Source organism: Neovison vison, chromosome 1 (genome assembly GCF_020171115.1).
Source record: "Neovison vison isolate M4711 chromosome 1, ASM_NN_V1, whole genome shotgun sequence".
Taxonomy (NCBI): Eukaryota; Metazoa; Chordata; class Mammalia; order Carnivora; family Mustelidae; genus Neogale; species Neogale vison.
In genome coordinates, this window is record NC_058091.1 from 310389629 (window position 1) to 310411690 (window position 22062).

The window sequence follows — 22062 nt, forward strand, 5'->3', positions numbered from 1 at the left end:
GCATTATTTACAATAGCCAAGATATGGAAGCAGCCCAAGTGTCCATCGATTGATGAATGGATAAAGAAGATGTGGTTTATATTAATCAGCCATAAAAAGAATGAAATCTTGCCATTTGTATGATGGATAGAGCTAGAGAGAGTACTACTAAGCAAATTCAGTCAGAGAAAGACAAATATCACTTGATTTCATTCATATGTGGAATTCAAGACACTAAACAAAGGAGAAAAGTGTGGGGATAAAGAGAGGCAAACCAAGAGACAGACTTTTAATTATAGAGAAAAAACTGATGGTTACCAGAGGGGAAGCCGGTGGGGATGGAGGAATATTTTGTCCTGATGAACACGGGTGGTGTATGGCAGTGTCGAATCACCATATTGTACTGATATGCTGTACTGAAACTAGTGTAATACTGTATATTAGCTAACTGGAATTAAAACAAAAACTTAAAGGGTCACTTCTTTAATATCTGATTCTTTTTATACCACGTATGATGCTTACTCTTCTCCCTGACTGCCTGCAACTTACTAAACATGGAAGTGTTGTTGAGCAAGTGAAGTCTGTGTCAGATTTCTTCTCATTCACAGCTATACACCGCATCCTGCTTTCTTCACTAAATCATCACTCTACCTGCCACGTTGTAAGTCCACCTTTTTGGTGAACCAGTCCTCAGTCTTCTAGAGCTGAGCTGCACCACCACCAGCCAGACTGAAGCACTTTGGAAGACAGAAAACAACAACAACAAAAAAATGATAATATATGAACCAATACAATGCCAGTAAGTCAGTTGTGCCAATTATCAACTTAATGCCCCTCTTCCCTAAATACACCCTCATTGTCCTGCTCCTTGATAAAAGAATGAGCGCCACTAATGGTTTCTCCTCTCTGCCTGGGAGAAGGTTGAAGTAGGTCAGGAGAGAGAGTGCTGGAAGGACAGTGCATGAGAAGAAGACTTGGTTTTGATTTCAGAGTGCTTCCCTTCCTGCTTGCTTCAAGGCTGCCAAAGAGACATCTGCAGTACATACAATGGTGCTCACCTTCTCCAAAGTTTGTTGCAACTCTAGGAATTCTGACCATCAGTCCCTCCCCACCCCCTTCCCAAGCCTGTCAACTACAGACCAGCTCTCACAGGGGCTGGCATCCAGTGGGTCGAGTCCTTGCTCCAACAGGGTCCAAATGGGGAGTGGGGAGGAAGAAGAGGCGAGAGAAAGAGAGAAGCTGAGAGGTGTTCAGGTAGGAAATTGGTGGTCAAGGAGGTTGGTCTAGGAGCTGATTTGGTCATGAACTTGCAAGTTCGGAATTAGGTGTGTTTTACTAATGTGACAGGAAGATCTTTCAGAGTCCTACTGTAAATAATGCTGCAATAAATGTAGGAGTTTTTTGTGATCCTGATTTGGATTCTTTATTATTATTATTATATATAATATTATATATAATATAATATAATAATATTATTATTATTGTTATTATTATTTAAGATTTTGTTTATTTATTTGACAAAGAGAGAGAGCAATCACAAGTAGACAGAGATGCAGGCAGAGAGAGAGGGGGAAGCAGGCTCCCCACCGAGCAGAGAGCCTGATGCAGGATTCAATCCCAGGACCCTGAGATCATGACCTGAGCTGAAGGCAGAGGCTTTAACCCACTGAGCCACCTAGGCACCCGTGATTTGGATTCTATTAGATATAGACCTGGAAGTGGGATTGGTGGATCATGGTGGTAGTTCTAATTTTTTGAGGAACCTCCATGCTATTTTTCATACTGACTACACCATTTTGCATTCACACCAACAGCATACAATGGTATCAATTTCTCTACATCTTCACCAACACTTAACTTTTTGCCAGCTTTGGGGGAAGGGTGGTGATAGCCACTCTAGCAAATATGAAGCAATATCTCATTGTGGTTTTGATTTCCATTTCCCTGGTAATTAGTAATGGTGAGTACCTTTTGATACACCTGTAGGTCATTCGCATGTCTTTGGAGAAATGTCTGTTCAAGTCCTTCGCCCATTTTTTGATTGGGTAGTGTTTTTGTTTTTGTTTTTTCCTTTTGAGTTGTTGTACTTCCTTATATATTTTGAATATTACTTCTTTATCAGATAGACGGTTTGCAAATATCAAATATTTTCTCCCCTCCCGTCTACTGCCTTTTCAATCTCTTGACTGTTTCCTTTGCTAGGTGGAAGCTTTTTAGTTTGATGTAGTCCCATTTGTTTGTTTTGCTTTTGTCACCTATGCCTTTGCTGTCATGTTCGAGAAATCAGTCTAAATGGGTATCAGTGGATTAAGAGATGAAGGAAATGGGGCATAGACACACAACATATTCAGCCTTTAAGAAAGGAAGTGTTGTCATATATGACAACAGGGATGACACCAGAAGACATTACGCCAAGTGAACTAAGCCAGCCACAGATAAATACCGCATCATTGCACTCAGGTGAGATGCCTACCGTAGCCAAATTCACAGAAGCAGACAGTAGAATGGTGGTTGCTAGGGAATGGGCAGAGGGAGAAATGGGGAACTGTTACTCATGGGGGTAAAGTTTCTGTTACATAAGAAATAACGTCTAGAGATCTGTTGTACCATATTGTGCCTATAGTTAACAATACTGTACCATGCACTTAAAATTTTGTTAAGAGTAGATCCCACATTAATTGTCCCTACCACCAAAAAAAAAAAAAAAAAAAAAAAAAAAAAAAAAGTGGAAAGAAACACAAAAGAGCGGGAGGAAAGTTTTGGAGGTGATGGATGTATTTACTACCCGGTTATGGTTGATTCTGCAGGTATGTATGTATATAGCGTTAACTGGGTTGTATACTTGAATTATGTGCAGTTTCTTGTATCTCAATTATACCTCAACAAAACTAATTATGAAAAAATGGCCTTCCAGAATCATTCCCTTTGTTCCAGTTCAAAATACTAAAATAAAATATTGACCTCTAAAATGATTTAATGTTTAACATTACCCTAAACCTTAAACTTTGAGTTTAAGTTCAAAATTCCATGAGCTATGTTAAACATTACTACTTCCAATAAGGGGGTCCTACTTTAACAAATTAAATTTAATTCTATTGGCCTGGAGGACTTTCAGTCCAAATCATTTTTAACTTTACAGTCAAGATGTTACCTGAACAAATTCTCATATTAAATAGTTTGTAGCATTTTCTAAGTGATTATTACACATTTTTTTCCAATATTTTTATACATCTAGGGAAATGGACAAGACACAGCACATCACTGGTCACACTAGCAGTACAGATCACTAGATTAGAGAGTGTTATTGTTTCTGTTATTTCAACAAATTGTAGAATATATTAAACAAATTATCATATGGACTCAGTTAATGCTGTCTTATGTCAGGACCCAGGAAATGCTAGGTCAACAACTGAAGGGAGTCGGAGAATTAGACAAAATTCATTTGATATTGGCTGGTAATTAAAGTCAATCTCAATTTCTCTCTCTCTCTCTTTATCTCTCTCTCTCACACACACACACACACACACGGAAGAATCTGCCTCATTTAGGGTTGGGAAGACAGCCCCAGGTCTTGTCTGTCAGTGAGCACGTGGCGAGCTGCCCCGAGTGGGCCAGCAGAAGGCACGCACATTCCGTGACACCTGGTCTCTAAGGGGTCAGGGGTTATGCTTCCTGTCCACCTCTGCCAGTGTACCCAGATCAGCTGGAGGAAATTATCTTATTGTTCTGACAGTGTTAATGAAGGAATAATTCACAGCTCTGCAGTGTGGAGACGGCTGTCCATCATTGTCATACACTCCCAGAACTTCAGTTCAGGATCAAGGTCACACACTGATAGATACAAAGGAATGAACTAAAAATACACCTCCCTTGCAACCAGTAGGAAACAACAGTAGGAAACAACAACAAAAACAGAAAACAAAAACAAAAACCAAACCAACCAACCAACCAACAAACCCCAACCCCAAGTGAACAAATTGCTCCAGCATCTGTTCTCTTCTGAAAACATCTCCACAAACGCAAATTTCCTATCTTTATGAAGTTTTATTTTCATTTCTCTTTCCTGCCTCTCTCCCTAACCCCTTGATTTGATGATTTTTGGGGGGTGTTGTTTAGAGACTCTTTTCTTTCTACATAAACAATTAGCAACTTCATGAAGTTTAGTGTATTAAAGTTTCATATCCATTACAGAAATTTCGCTCTCTGGTAGCTTAAAACGGAGTCTCCTCTGAAGTCACATATGCAGCTGACCCATTCATCTCCTTGCCACCCTCTCTGCCTCAAGGCCCTGATCTCATCAAAATATAACAGCTCAAGTAATACCCATTGATGGGAGAGCATCTCTCCTCAACATATGGTGGCCTTCTCTTGATCATCTAAGGATGTTTCCTCATTCAGAGCACAGGTTCAAAAATAAAAAAAAATATTTCCCGTTTTCTGTGCAGATAAACTACATGGTACAACAACTCTCCCCCAAAGTAAAACACCTATCACCCCAGTAATATTTCCAAGTAACATGAGGTGTTGTCCCTAATGTTTGCAACTAGTGTCTACTTATTGTACAGCATGAATAAATACTCTCATTTCAGAGTGTGGCCTTTTTAGCAACATTATTTGCTCATCGCTTCTCAGAGTTTGTTACTGAGGCCTGACCATGGCTACCCACGCAGACCTACACCTCCGTACTCAACATCACAGGTGCAACCCAGGTGGCAGGGGCCCCACAGGGGGTTATGGACTCTTCTGGGGACAAATCCCCCCCATTTCTCTGGCACATCTTTACAGGTACTCTAGTAGAAACTCCTTGAAAAAGTAGAGGATATATCAACAGCTATAAAACACACAGAACATTTTTTCAGAAGGCAAATACTCAACAATGTGAGGAAAACACCAAGGAAAGGTCAAGACAATTACATGCGCTTTCAATATTAAAATAAACTATTTTATTTTATGTTGACTTTAGAACAGCAGTTCTCCACAAAAGCACTGACTCAGACTCAGGAAATGCCCTAAGTTTTCCATGACTTAATTTTTTTCAATGATATAAGCCTGCAGCTGCATCGTGACCTCCGCTGTCCTCTCCTGGGCAACTGGCCACACTGGCCTCACGTGCCTCTCTCTCCTGCTCTGTTCCCTGTTTGCTCTGCTCTAGGGTCTTCACACTCCCAGTGAAAGTTATCCCTCCTCGCTGGGTCTCCTTCCTTATTTATAAAATGGGAATTACCCAGTGCTCTTCACAACATGAATCCTCCTTAATACTCATCCCCAGGCCCTGGGTGTTAGAAACAACTAATGAATCACTGAACACTATATCAACAAGTAATGAGGTACTATATGTTGGTTAACTGAACATAATAAAAATTAAAAATAAAAAAATTAGAATAACAATATCAAACTAAAGGGGTTCTGGTGAGAACTTAGTAAGACAATATATTGAAAACATATATGGTAGGTGAGTAATCACAAAGCCATTGACCAAGTTCCCCTTTCTCTTTCTTTGCCTTCTTGCTTATCTTCTTCCTCTCTGTCCCACTCTGTAAACCTTACCCTTCATTCCTTCAAGCCCCTGCTCCACTTTCTTCCTGCCCTGAACCTTTCGCTCCCTCCCTGCTTCTTTCCTTCTTCTAATGAGACACTACCAGCCATTTAAATTTGCATATGGCTGGATTATTTGCTGCCAAATTTGAGTTTCTTGACCCCAGATCTCAAGATCATCATCCCAAGTGCCGGAGTAGAAAGCAGGAAGCTGTATGTTTAACAAACCTCTCTAGAGATGCTGATATAATTGGTCAGCTATTTGCATTTCGAGGGGGAAAACACAGCTAATATCTATAATATAAAACATTCCACAGAATGTTCCCTACTTTGGTTGAACATTGAAATTATTGGGTAGTGTTTAAAAATCCTCTTGTCCAGCAACAGACCAGAATAAATAATTCAGGATCTCTCAGTGTGGGGTCCAGGTATAGGTAGGGAAGGTCAACAGATGCCCAGGTTGCCACTTTTTATAAGAATCTAATAGACTTGTGTTGTGATGAGCACTGGGTATTACATGCAAATGATGAATTATTGAACACTACATCTGAAACTAATGATGTACTATAAGTTGGCTAATTGAGTTTAAATAAAAAAGAATCTAATAGGCTTCAATGATTCTCATCCAGATTTAAAGAGACAAGTTATGTAACACTCTCAGTAAATAACAGGGGGATTTAATACACTCAAATATTAATAATAAATAATAAAACCAAATAAACTGTTGGTTTTTATAATAAACTTTTTAATTTTAAGATGGTTTTAGACTAACAGAAAGTGGCAAAGATAGTACAGGGGGCTTCTGTATACCCCACCCAGTTTTGTGTAGTGTAACGTCTTCTATTAATTCATCACTGCTAATGAACCAGCATGAATAGGTTATTCTTTTTTTTTTTTTAAGATTTTATTTATTTATTTTTCAGAGAGAGATTGTGTGCACAAACAGGCAGAGTGGCAGGGAGAGGCAGAGAGAAAAGCAGGCTCCCCACCAAGCAAGGAGCCTGATGCAGAACTCGATCCCAGGACCCTGGGATCATAACCTGAGCCAAAGGCAGCAGCTTAACCCACTGAGCCACATCCCTTGACTAGGTTATTCTTAACTGAAGTTATTTCATGCAGATGTTCCAAGTTTTTAAATTTTCCTTATTTTTTTTTTAAAGATTTTATTTATTTATTTGACAGACAGAGATCACAAGTAGGCAGAGAGGCAGGCAGAGAGAGAGAGGAGGAAGCAGGCTCCCCGCTGAGCAGAGAGCCCGATGTGGGGCTCGATCCCAGGACCCTGGGATCATGACCTGAGCCGAAGGCAGAGGCTTTAACCCACTGAGCCACCCAGGCGCCCCAAATTTTCCTTATTTTTTATCCCATGTCTTTTTCTCTCTCAAGATTCCATCTAGAATTCCATCGTTAGCTAAGGCTCCTCAAGCTTCTTTTGGCTTATGATAGTTTCTCAGACTGTGTTTGCTTTTTGATGACCTTGACAGTTTTGAGGAATATTGGTCAGCTAATTTGTAAACTATTCCTCAGTTTGGGTTTGTCTGCTACTTTCCTCATGGCTAGACAGCGGTTATGTATTATTAGGAGAAAGACCACAGAGATAAAGTGCCCTCCACATTCCATCTTACCAAAGATACAAAATAGCCACATTATTTATGGCTGTTGACGTTGATGTTATTCAGCTGATAGAGCTTGTTAGATTGGTCTGTTGTAAAGTTACTTTTGTATCTCCTCGTTCTGGACTGTTCTCTTCAGAAGTCCATCACAATAGAAACCCCCATCTGAGGAGTGAGGAGTTATGTTCCACCTCCAAGAGAACAGAGGATCAACACAATTTATTTTAAATTTTACTACATGGGAGACTTGTCTCTTTTCTCCCATTTGCTTACTTATTCAATTATTTATTTAAATTCATGTGTACTTGCGGATATGTATTTTATATTTTGGGTTATAATCCATTGTTTGCTTATTCTGTTGCCCAAATTGTTCTAGCTTTGACTGTTAGGATCTCCTTTGGTTGGTTCCTATGCTCCTTTGACAATGAGTTTGTTTGTTTTTCTTTTGAGCATGTTCTTACTTTCGGGGACAATAAGATGTTTCCAAACCTCTTCTAATAGGCTAGATCTAACTGACTTTCTCCCTGTACTTTTAGCTTGGTCATACAGCTTTCCAGAACAGAACTGATACACCACTGACTAAATATCTTAATAGACACATATGCTTGACACCAGGACATGTCAGTGGGGAAAAGGAGGGAAAAAACTATAAAGAATAAATGTAGTAACTCAAAGAGCCTGGGATCAAGAAATCATGAGACTGGTTTTGTATTGTAGAAACTATTCAATGTTTGATGTTTATCTTCATATCCCTGAGCCTTCCAAGGCTAAAATATTTGACCAGTTCTACTAAGAATATATTCACATATATAATCATTTACCAAAACAAAACTAAAAAACTACTAAAATTTTTTGAAAGGTACCCATTAGAAATTTTAAATGAAAAAATAACTTGTTTTTCTTAAGAATAATATTCTTTATATTTCAACACCTTATTGAATCCAAAGAAGACATACAGATGGCCAACAGACACATGAAAAGATGTTCAACATCACTAGTTGCCAAAGAAATGCAAATTAAAACCACAGTGAGATATCACTTACATGTCAGAATGGCTAAAATAAAAGACAATGAATAACAAGAAGGAAGCCACCTGCACTGTTGGTGGGAATGCAAATTGATGCAGCCACTGTGGAAAACAATATGGAGGTTCCTCAAAAAAATTAGAAGTAGAATTATATATGATCTAGTAATTCCACCACTGGGTATTTACCTAAAGAAAGTGAAAACACAAATTCAAAAATATGCACGTGTAGGTTTATTGCTGCATTATTTACAATAGCCAAGATGTGGGAGCAACCTAAGTGGCCACAGATAGATGAGTAGATAAAGAATATGTAATATACACAATGGAATATTATTCAGCCCCCAAAAAGAATGAAGTCTTGCCATCTGCAACAACATGGATGGAACAAGAGGGTATAACACAAAACAAATGAACAAACAAAGGAAAAAAGAGACAAGCAAGAAAACAGACTTTTTTTTTAATTAACATATAACGTATTATTTGCTTCAGGGGTACAGATGTGTGAATCATCAGGCTTACACAATTCACAGCCCTCACCACAGCACATATCCCTCCCCAGTGTCTATAATCCAGCCTCCCATCCCTCCACCCTCTTCTCTCCAGCCACCCTGCTTGTTTCATGAGCTCTGTCTCCCTCTCTGGAAGAAAGCAGACTCTTAAGTACGGAGAACAAACTGGTGGTTGCCAGAGGAGATGGGGCGCAGGGAGGGGGTGAAATCGATGAAGGGAAATAAGAGTACACTTATCGTGATGAACACTGATAAACGTAGAGAATTGCTGAATCACTACACTGTACACCTGATGCTAATAGAACACTGTATGTTAATATGTTTATACTTGAATAAAAACAAAACAAAACAAATCAATCAGTAAAAGCACTGGGTGTTACATGTGACTGATGGGTCATTGAATACTACATCTGGCTAATGATGTACTATGCGTTGGCTAATTGAATTGAAATAAAAAAAATAGACTTCATAGCCAAAACAAATAAATAAGTAAAAATAAAAGTCAAACAACTTATTGACTATGAATGCCAGAGTTAAAAATTCTTACCAAAGAAGACAAAAGTGCCTGGAGACTGGGACATTTTGCACATAATCCTTGGTGTTGGGTAGAACTATGTCCCATGTTCCAGTGTCCACTTACATTTCATCTTACTATATTTATTTTCAAATTAAGCATTAACTGATGATGAAAACAGATACCCAATGTACCCAAGCCAAGCTCAATGTCCTTGAAGACTGAACACAGCTCACCATTGTCATGGTCTCTCTGTATGAATGAAACAGACTGAGAGGTGCCTGGGCGGCTCATTTGGTTAAGCGACTGCCTTTGTTGATGATCTTGGGGTCCTAAAATTGAGCCCCGCATCAGGCTCCCTGAGCCTGCTTTTCCTTCCTCAACTCTCCCTGCTTCTGCTCTCTCTCTCCATCAAACAGAAAAAAACAAAACAACAACAACAAAACCAAACTGCACTGCATAAAACAAAGTCCTGGAATGATGGGAGAAACTTAAGTAGGAACTAAATAATGCATTTTAAATATATCAATCACAACCCATAATATGTATTCTGTAATCTAGAAAACTATTATGTGCTTATGCAAATTTGCCACATATCCTTATTTTTTTTAATGTTCAATATCAAACACAGAAACACGTATTTGTGGGCGCCTGGGTGGCTCAGTGGGTTAAGCCGCTGCCTTCGGCTCAGGTCATGATCTCAGAGTCCTGGGATCGAGTCCCGCATCGGGCTCTCTGCTCAGCAGGGAGCCTGCTTCCTCCTCTCTCTCTCTGCCTGCCTCTCTGCCTACTTGTGATCTCTCTCTGTCAAATAAATAAATAAAATCTTTAAAAAAAAAAAAAAGAAACACGTATTTGTAAACTCACTCTACTTCACTTTGTGCATATGACACAAGACTTTTATACTATGATCGCCAAGGTTATTAGGTTAATAATGTGACTAATGCGTAACAATCAAGAAATAGTATGGCAAAAATAAACATTTTTATATTAATAAAGAAAATACTGTTTTTGATTTCTCTTGTTCTTGAATAAACTAAGTCATTTTCTTTTTCTATTTTTTAACCTTGGGTAGTTAAAAAGTTGTGCTTTATCTTTTGTGGATCTTGACGCCTAAAGACAGTGTGAGGTGACAACTTTTGGTTCTAACCTGGGTGTAGCCTTGAGTCTGCTGTTCTGCATAGAGGTAAGGGGCTGCCACATCTCTGTAGGCTGATGGGCGTGGCTTCCTCTTTTCTGTGTTAAATTACTTAACTTGCTCTCTTCCCTGCTGCATCAGAGAAACTTCTGTTTTCTGTTCTTTGGGATGGATTTATTCCCTTATTCCTAGCCCGGGGATACTTAATGTCCAGGAGCACAGTGTTATGGTTAGCTCAATGGAAAAGCATTTGGAAGGTCAGAATAAGTAAAGAAAGAGGCAAGAGACGGGGTGGAGAAACACAGTCACAGAGACGGAGGGAGAAAGAGGAGTAGCATTCACTTTATCTGACATATTCTTAATAATGAAGCAAAGAGATCAATGCACTTGTGAATAATGAAACACAGATTTCCCAGTGAAAAACACCCTAAGTTTTTACAAAAATTGATGTCTCAAGGCATACAAAATATAAACTACACCCTTAGTAACAATCATTACAACTAGAAATCATGACAATACTCATTAATGAAACAAATTGTTTCTATTATTAGCATCACAAGTGAATTCTCCTTTGTAAAACTGTTATCCAGGAACAGAGATAAGATTTGCCAATTTTTAGTGCTTCTATTCATGTGGTCCTCTCCCCTGATCACTCTCACTCTGAGAAACCAAAGGGCAAAGCATCTGCAAGTCAGGAATATAATTTGAGTCTTGTTTCTAAGAGGAGGGTGATAAAAAGAAACATTGTGTCCTGAGAAGGCTGGGCCATAAATCTGCAGAAGAGATTAAATATACGGGGAACTGGGGGAGAATGTGGCTACTGAGCAGAAATGACAGAAGTGACAGCAGAGGCTGTCACAGTATTTACTTTCCAATAAGTTCTCCAACATGGCAGATGCTGCTGAGGGACCCAAGTTGACCTGTGAAAAGACAGTATTTGCCCTTTAACTGGACTATAAACAGTTATTAGAAAAATGAAAACTGATAGAACTATTTGATGAAGAAGTAGAAAATAGCATATGGGAAATGGTGGAAAAGAACATATGCCCAGATGTACATGGAAAAACATGCTGTCGGGTTTGTGTGAGTTTGCACACGGATGTCCACATACATGTCTAGAATTATGCTATGTCATCAGATAGAGAACACGTCATGATTGTATGATACTTCTTGAGTGGGCAATTGAGGAAGGCATTTTTCCTTTCCTTTTCCTCATTCATCAATTCATTCATTCACTCACCCATTCATTCACGCATTCATTCATAATTCCAGATGCATAGATGATAGCACCATCCAAATATGAACTGGGAACATGACGGATTATTTAAGGATGGAACTGAAATGAGAAATGGGCATCCTTTCACATCAAGGATGATTACTTCCCTTTGATTATGAACTATGTGTGGGTGAAGATGATCTATGCTATTTGGCTTTATGATGTAATGGTAATCACGGTAAAACTAAAATTAAACTGGGTTGAAACTATAATATATTCAATCAGAGAAAAAGTACATTACGGGGTAAGTTCTCTGACTTTGAGAAGGTACAGTAGTGATACACTATGGACAACAAAGTGTTTTTCAGGGTAGGTTTCGGGGTAGGCAGACGACACCAAATCATCCGCCCAAACGCACAACAGTGACTGGCGCCTTTTGGTGAGAGTGTTTGTTTTTTGGTCAGTTAAATGTTGAAGTAGAAACATCTCACACACATGGCAAGCCAAATTGTTTCTTCCACTTAAGAAAACCGACTTTGGGATCCAAACTTTCATAATGAAATTACAGTCAATTTTTAAATAAATCTATTTTAGAAAAATTCAGACAATTACAGGGCTCACTGTTGTAAAATTAATTTAACCTCCCACTTAGGGTCTCATGTTAAAAAAAAAAATCACCTGAATCGATTTTGGCTGCAACATGACAGAACTAGAACAACAAACACTCATTCTCTAGTGTGCCAAATTGGTAGTAAGCAGGTTAAATTTTCATATGTCTGAAACGGATCATAATAACTCTTAAAAAATTACTTCTAGGTGCTGCACAAGAAAACAATCACAGATAATTATCGGTATCTGCCTCTTACACAAGTTTATGAGAATAACTTCAAGTTTATGTGAATAACCTTATGCGGTTCTTCCTGGTTTTCCTCCTAATATTTCACATACGCTCAGATCTAAATTACAGATAAATTACAGTCTAATACACTCCAAACACATACTACAGTAAAATATAACAGGGAGTACAAGAACTTTTTTTTTTTTTTTTTGGTTAACCAATGTAATCTTCATATTTCTGGAATCTATGCACAGTGACCGGAACACAAGGTTTGGATGAACTTAAATTTCTGTCTTCACTCCAAACATATGGTTATGAACCAGTTCCTCATCCTCTGTAACCATTTCTTTATTTGCACAAAGGGTGTAAAAAGAGCCTTCACACCATCGGTAACCAAGACAGTTTGTGACAAAAATGAAACTGCTCAATACCTAAGAAATGGTGTTGTGACTCTGGGGCAGTTTACTCTCATGCTTTGATTATTTTGGGGAGTCGGGAAAGTTCAAACATTCCCAGAAAGGAGGGCTTCACTTATTAGGGTGTCTGTCCTCCCAAACACGGGTGTACCCTGTTAAATCAATTTGTGAAAATACAGAGATATAAATGAAAAACTCAACTATTGAGAGTTGGAGGGTACAAAAATTAAAACAGTGTAGAGAAGAGAGGAGACCAAGAAGAAAATATGTTTCCACCAGGATTTTACAAGTTTATAGGAGATTATGAGTAAGGGTAATACACAATGCATTATACTGATTTAGCCACAAAAGTACCAGTGGAGTTGTTATTCAAATGACTTGGAAACATGAGTTGGGGGTACGTTCGCTGAGGAACAAAAGAATGCCCTTTCAGACTTGTCAGCAAAATATGTGCATTAGTCCACGTATAAACTCTATTAACCAAACATAACTTCCCCCAATTTATAGGCCAGAGCCCAGGACAAGAGAGCTACTCAGCAGGTGTCCGACTGCCTCAAGAGATGAGGTTGAAGGGGAGCCTGATCTCTGACTGACATTAAAGGGCACACCTTCTTTTTTGTTATACTGGGGATTGAACCCTAGCCCCTTGATGGAATGTATGACTGACTTGTCATCTCATATCTTACCTTACTTCATTTCATCACCTGCTTCTCTCCCAGCAATCATTGCATGGTATCACCTGGCTGAGCATCTACACTGGCAAAGGCACAAGCATTACCTCTTGGGATGCTTGTAGGAGGTGGGTCTCTGTGGAGTGATTATGTCATGAGGATGGAGAACCCAGGATGAGATTAGCACCCTTTTCAGAGAAGACATGAGAGTTTGCTCTCTTCCTCTGCTCTCCTTAACCACGGGAAGACAGACCAAGAAGACAGCTGTCTACCAACCAGGAGGTGCACTCTCACCAGAACCATGCCTGAACCCCAGTCTTGGATACCCAGTCTCCAGAACTGGGAGAAGAAAATGCTTGTTGTTTAAGCCACCCAGTCTATGGTGTTCTGTTAGAGTAGGCTGAACTAAGACACTATTCCATGACAGTAAATGCTACCTCTGTGTGGGCATCAAATACCATCTCCATATTGCTGGCTTCTAAATGAAAATCTCCAGCCTTGACTTCTTCTGTGAGCACAGGGCTGCAGCATCAAGCTGTCTCCTGGTGTCTTCACTACGATGTCTTATGGACAACTAGAATGGCTGTAGGCATCAGTCTTATGAGATCAGAATGAAACAAACATACAGAGAAGATTGATGATATCATCTTACGTCGGTAAAGTCATGCCTGGTGAATGATTTGAGAAACAAAGCCATGTAACTCGAGGATTCAGTTTGGGGGTGGGGAGGTTGAGAATATGGACTGAATTTGCTCAGGAGCAGAGGAAAATGCAGGCTAATCAGAACTGGGGCATATTTGAAAAGCCTACAGCTCTCAGGACATCACAAAACCTGAAAGTTCAGGGCAATGCCCTCAAGTCATTAAGGAAGGGGTGAATTATGTTTGCTCTATTTAATTTAAGCACTTAACCTGGCAATGCTTTCAACACTGGTAATGCAAAGAAGATATGTTTTCACTCTATTTAAAATGATCTAGGACAACTTTGTAAGTAAAAGTCACTTTCACTGACAGTGAAAGATGAATGGGCTGCTCCTCCTCTCTCTCTGGATGTCCATGTCTCTGGCTTGTCCTTCGATGCCGACCTGTTACCATAGCAAGGGCGACCATCCCTTTGATTACAGTGCCTGAGATGTTTCACATTTGGAGAGAAAGAGGCTTGTGTCTAACCCGGGGATTTCAGGCAGTGTCATAATTCTATAAATCACATTGTGAAATGACATTCATTTTACTGTATTTGATTAATAAAACAGGATATTTATCAGAAGTATAAGCAAAGTAGAGAACTGACAAATTTCTCAATATTTTCCTATTAAAGATTGATATTTTTATGCTCCTAACACAACTCTATGTAGGGATGCTCCAAACAGCCCCAGAAAATCATTTTATCTTAAAATAGCTCATATTGGGGAACCTGCGTATCTCAGTCAGTTGAGCCTCTGCCTTTGGCTCAGGCCATGATCCCAGGATCCTGGGATTGAGCCCCACATCAGTCTCCCTGCTCAGTGGGGAATCTCCCTCTGCAGCTGCCCCTGCTTATGTTGTCTCTCTCTCTCTTTCAAATGGATGAATAAAATCTTTGAAAAAACAGTTCACATTATTTTGAGTATGCTGGATAATTTTTATGGAATACAGACAATGTAAGTAAATGAACATTCATCAGGAAAAGTTCCTAACCTCAATGAATTGTCATTGTGACAGCAGTTATGTTGGATGTCTGAAAATGCATTTATCGCCAAACAGTAACATTCAAATAGCAACTCTACAGTCTTTAACAATGGTAGAGCAGCTTTTTTAGCTCCTAGTACTTTGAACATAAGTATCTTCAAAATATATGTTAACATGTATACATATATATATATGTGTGTGTGTATATATATATATATATATATATTTTTTTTTTTTTCCTGACAGAGTGAGAGCCAGTGAGCACCCATGTACAAGGAGGAGAGGGGCACAGTTTCCCAGCTACTGAGTCAAATATTTGAAATTAATCCTTGAAATACCTTGGTGTTTAGCATTGTTTAACTACCTTACTTATCAAGTGCTTCACAGAGAGAGAGAGTGAGAGAGAGAGAGAGAGAATAAGAGAGAAAGAGGGAGCGAAAAGGAGAGAAACACCATCAAAACATGAAGGACATCACAGAGGAACAAAAAGAAGCATCCTTTTCACTGAAGATTTTTTTCAGAATCTTTTTCAGAAAAGATTTCTCTTTCAGCGAAGAAAAAAATTTTATATTTATTTCATGCAATCACCACGGAAAGATCTTTTAAATTCTCACACAGATAAAATAATGACATTTTCTTTAGATCATTTACATATGGATAATATCGAGGTTGAAAAGTAATCTGTTCCTTGGGCACTTGCCCTCCGATAGACCTTCAAAGGGACTATGAGCCCCTTTGATATTTGTGTTACATAACTGAGAAGGTGAAGCAGTGACAGAGAAAACATAAAAAAGCCAAATAACAGGTAATTTGCATGTGGATTTTATATCCATTTTCATAACCACCAATGTATTTTGTATACAAAATTTCCTTTTTGCTTCTTTTGTTTGTTTGTTTGTTTGTTTTGTTTTGAACAATATCCTTTCCTGAAAAGACCTAAGGAACCTCTGGTGTATTGTGAAATGGGTCAGAATTCTTTATGTCTCTCCATACCCATGAACAGTCCACTGTGACTTTCCATATCCTTCTTCAGGAGGTGGACTATACTTCTTTACCCCTTAAGTTTGCTCTGGTCTTATGACATAATTTGACAAAGGCAATTTGGAAGAATGAAGGAGAGCCAGCTCCAAACCCAGGCCTCAAGAGCTCTTGTACACCTACTCATTCTCTTGGAAGACACCACTTCCATGTAAGCAGTCTCTGAGCCACTGTTGGATGATAAGAACACATGCTCCAGTTGCCCCTTCTCGGCCAGCCAACAGCCAACTGTCAAGTGTACAAGTGAGATCACCCGGCCCAGCCAACACCGAGCCATCTCCATAGCTGAACACGGACGTGTGCGAGCCAGCCCAGCAAAGCGTGGCACAACCACTGGAATGACCCTTATCTAACTTGCTCACTCACAGAATCACGAGGCAAATCGATGACTGTTCTTGTTTCAAGGGGTTCTTATTACATATATGAATGTGTGTGTATGTATATGTGTGTGTGTTACACACAGGCAGCCAACCGATTGATAAATTTACAAAGATATATGCAGTGCAATGGGATGAAATACTGTAAAAATAAGTAATAAAAATATATGTTTAAGAAAATCAGTATATAGAATCTGTATCAGAAAGGCTTGGGTCAGTTTTTAATGAGGAGCGGTTATCAGAATTACTTCAACATGTGACCCAATATGCAGTAACCAAGACTTCTCATCATCTGAATCACATACAAACAAACCTTGCCTCTTATTACTAGGTTTACTTTTTGTGGTTGTACAGGTACAGTGAATCTGAAATGATTCTGTGTATCTTGTAGAATTGAGCAAGTGAGTAAATGTGATAATGTTATTACAAGTCAGACTTCTCACTGTGGAAATAGAAAGGGAAAAATCGTTAAGTATACAGTGGAAACAACAGATAAGAGCTCAACCAGATGATTAAAATTCAGATTACCGATGTGAGTGTGGACACGACTTTGTGGACAATGGGGATTATGTCTGATCCAGGTGGTCATGCACAAACCGAAACAGGTCACAAGGACCTATCAGACAAACACAAACAGAAAAATTTTATATAATACCTGGTCTGCATTCCAAATATCAGTCAAGAGACAAAAAAATCCGAAAAAGTAGAGAAGTCAAAAGAGAGATGACAAAAGCAATTTATAATCATAGATCAGATCTGTAACAGAGAAGAACAGAATATTAAAAATGATATTTTAGGGGCAAACGAAGGTATTATGACATGGATATAAATTTGATGAAATTAAGTCAATATGACCTTTTCTTGAAGTTGAGAACTCTACTGTGGCTATGTTTGACAACATGTGGTTCTTATAAAACACAACTGAAGTAGTCAGAGGGAAGGACATGATCTTAAAGATATATTTCCAAATGGTTCATAAAAGTGAAACACACATAGTAGTATAAATAAATTAATAAAAGATGAGGCAACACCAAAAATGAATGAGAGGTAGTCTTTGTAGATTCGTTCTAGTTATCTATCACTACCGATGCCCTGAGACTTCATACTGAAAATTAAACAAACTTTATATAGTAAGATGTGTATATTGTGCATAACCAAGGTTAATAAAAGAAAATGTTATCTATTCACATAAAATTAACAAATTCCAGTCATTTGAACAGCTATGCTCAGCTTCTCAGAGAATACATTAATATTCTTGGTAACATTTTTTAATACTACAATATACAGACATCTTTGACTTCTTTCTTTCTTTCTTTTTTAAAATTTATTTATTTTTTATTTATTTTCAGTGTAACAGTATTCATTATTTTTTCACCATACCCAGTGCACCATGCAATCCTTGCCCTCTATAATATCCACCACCTGGTACCCCAACCTCCCACCCCCGCACCACTTCAAACCCCTCAGATTGTTTTTCAGAGTCCATAGTCTCTCATGGTTCACCTCCCCTTCCCATTTCCCCCAACTCCCTTCTCCTCTCTAACTCCCCATGTCCTCCATGCTATTTGTTATGCTCCACAAATAAGTGAAACTATATGATAAATGACTCTCTCTGGTTGACTTATTTCACTCAGCATAATCTCTTCCAGTCCTGTCCATGTTGCTACAAAAGTTGGGTATTCATCCTTTCTGATGGAGCCATAATACTCCATAGCGTATATGGACCACATATATCCATTCATCCATTGAAGGGCATCTTGGTTCTTTCCACAGTTGGGCGACCATGGCCATTGCTGCTATAAACATTGGGGTACAGATGGCCCTTCTTTTCACTACATCTGTATCTTTGGGGTAAATACCCAGGAGTGCAGTTGCAGGGTCATAGGGAAGTTCTATTTTTAATTTCTTGAGGAATCGCCACACTGTTCTCCAAAGAGGCTGCACCAACTTGCATTCCCACCAACAATGGAAGAGTGTTCCCCTTTCTCCACATCCCCTCCAACACATGTTGTTTCCTGTCTTGCTAATTTTGGCCATTCTAACTGGTGTAAGGTGATATCTCAATGTGGTTTTAATTTGAATCTCCCTTATGGCTAGTGATGATGAACATTTTTTCATGTGTCTGAGAGCCATTTGTATGTCTTGATTGGAGAAGTGTCTGTTCATATCTTCTGCTCATTTTTTGAAATGATTGTCTGTTTTGTGTGTGTTGAGTTTGAGGAGTTCATTATAGATCCTGGATATCAACCTTTTGTCTGTACTGTCATTTGCAAATATCTTCTCCCATTCCATGGGTTGCCTCTTTGTTTGTTTTGACTGTTTCCTTTGCTGTGCAGAAGCTTTTGATTTTGATGAAGTCCCAAAAGTTCATCTTCACTTTTGTTTCCTTTGCCTTTGGAGATATACCTTGAAAGAAGTTGCTGTGGCTGATATCGAAGAGATTACTGCCTATGTTCTCCTCTAGGATTCTGATGGATTCCTGTCTCACGTTGAGGTCCGTTATCCATTTCGAGTTTATGTTTGTGTATGGTGTAAGAGAATGGTCGAGTTTCATTCTTCTACATATAGCTGTCCAGTTTTCCCAGCACCATTTATTGAAGAGACTGTCTTTTTTCCACTGTATATTTTTTTCCTGTTTTGTCAAAGATTAATTGACCATAGAGTTGAGGGTCCATATCTGGGCTCTCTACTGTTTCTACTCTGTGTGTTTGTCTGCTTTTATGCCAGCACCATTCTGTCTTGGTAACCACAGCTTTGTAATAAAGCTTGAAATCAGGTAACGTGATGCCCCCAGTTTTATTTTTGTTTTTCAACATTTCCTTAGCGATTCGGGGTCTCTTCTGATTCCATACAAATTTTTGGATTATTTGCTCCAGCTCTTTGAAGAATACCGGTGGAATTTTGATCAGAATGGCATTAAAGGTATAGATTGCTCTAGGCAGTATAGACATTTTAACAATGTTGTTCTTCCGATCCAAGAGCATGGAATGGTCTTCCATCTTTTTGTGTCTTCTTCAATTTCTTTCATGAATGTTCCATAGTTCCTTGAGTACAGTTCCTTTACTTCTTTGGTTAGGTTTATTCCCAGGTATCTTATGGTTCTTGGTGCTATAGTAAATGGAATCGATTCTCTAATTTCCCTTTCTGTATTTTCATTGTTAGTGTATAAGAAAACCACTGATTTCTGTACATTGACTTTGTACCCTGCCATGTTGCTGAATTGCTGTATGCGTTCTAGTAGTTTGGGGGTGGAGTCTTTGGGTTTTCCATATAAAGAATCATGTCATCTGCGAAGAGAGAGAGTTTGACTTCTTCATTGCCAATTTGGATACCTTTTATTCCTCTTTGTTGTCTGATTGCTGTTGCTAGGACTTATAATACTATGTTGAACAAGAGTGGTGAAAGTGGGCATCCTTATCTTGTTCCTGATCTCAACGGGAGGGCTGCAAGCTTTTTCCCATTGAGGATGATATTTGCTGTGGGTCTTTGACTTCTTTCTATTCTGTATACCCTCTACTGCTCGTAGCTTTGCATTTAAGAAGTTCAAAAGATATTTTCGCTAAAGGTACACCATTTTACTTTTTAACTGTTGTGGTAAAATACTTTCCAGTGATAACCAAATTTTACCTGGTTTAGTAAAGGAGTAAACATTAACCAAATCATGGAGGCAGAAACCATCAGCCTCCAATATCGCTGAGTTAATCTGCAAGGGGATATTTCAGAAGGATTGCCATTATTTGACCTTATTCTGCAAAATGCCTATATTTTGGAAGACACTTTATTCCTTGCAATATAAAGTTTTTGAGAACTTTTAAGTTTTAATCTAATAAAAAATGAAGTCGAGGCCCTTTAAAATCATGACTATCACAGGGATATTAAATGCTATAATTTAAAAGTTTTAAGGGATGACACTTTGATGAATAGTTTCCTCCAAACCTTGGGCTCCATTGCTCTGTAAAACGTATGCTTGGAGAGAACATGTGTTAGGATGAGCCTGAAGCATTGTAGACACATTTAATTCTGCATTGTAGACACATTTAATTCTACACACCAAATATAGGAATATGTTAAATGTTCCTTGGCTGATCAGAATGAAATTCTGCAGGTGAACAGGATGAGGCTTTTGGTACAAGGAGACTCTCTACTGAGAGATGTGAGTGAAAGAGTTGTAAATAGTTCTTCAGACCTGGGGACTCCACTGTTAGGGGCACATGTGGTCTCAGTCCTTATGTTCATACTTTACAGATCTTGGTAGTACAAGGGCATCCATCGTGAAAAGGCCAGTTTCTAAGCCTTACTTTTAGTATTATAAAAATAACAGTTCCTTCTGTTTTGAATATTAGCTGCATGAACAAGAAAAGTTCTGAAACTGAAAAAAAATATAACAGAGTACATCCAATAAGATATTGAGCTCATGAATTGCAGAACTTTCTTCAATCAGTGTTGACCTGTGGTGACTGGTCCAGGCTTCTTCATGCCTGGGAGGTACCGATCAAGTGTTTTGACCAAGAGAAGAGGAACCTATTTGTTCCTCACCAACGATATTTTAGAAAAAAAAACAAAACAAAACAAATCTGGTGTTGTAGTTTAAGTTAAAGATTTTTTGGATGTTGCTGAGTCCACAAATTTCAAAGAAAGATTCATTCAACATGTTTTCATTAAGTGCCCACAATCCATCAGGTGCCATTACATGTAAACAGTGAAAGGTAGAGTCCCATACCTCAAATCACTTCTGAGTCTGTTAAAATGCATAAAGTATCATGTATGGCTTGATGGGAAAATATACACAAATTGGGAGAGGGAAAGATAAAGACTTATCTCTTCTCATAGTTGAGTGAAATTATAAATTCTCTGTAACATTAGCCTTTGATATGCTGTCTAATGCTAAATTTATAATCATCTCTTTATGATGCTTGGAATTCACCAAGGAAGAGCCATTAGTTTATTCTCTCTTATTAAGCTAAAAAGAATTCTCTGCCACCACAATTCCCCTCTTACTTATGGAAGAATTTTCTTATAGATAAAACCACTCCTTCAATTTTGTTCATCTTCATTTATTGTCTATATTGATGTAAGAGACTCTAGTAAATAATCACTTTACAAGTAGGCCTACTTTATGCCATACATTCTTTTAAGAGAGTGAATTGATTCAATCTTCGGGAAAGACAATTCAGCAGCAGATGTCAAAAGTTTCATTAATGGTGAGATTTTTTACTTAACAATTGCTTTTCTAGGATCTTATGCCAAAGACATAATTGGAACCAAAATGGTAATAATTGTTTGAGAGAACAAAATCCTGGAGAAAAAAAGTGCTGAGGGGTAATTTGACACTTTGTTGTATGCCCCCCTAAGCATTTGTAAAATTCTCGATCTAGGTAGACAAAAGCCAAACATGATGGTGTAGCTTTCCGTAGATTTCCAGCGTGCGAGAGGGAGACAGGAATCGAAGCTGAGCACCTGAGGTGGGTTCGGCGCTCGGGAACCACCACAGCCTCTGAGTTCGGTCCTTGGGGGGCTATGCAGG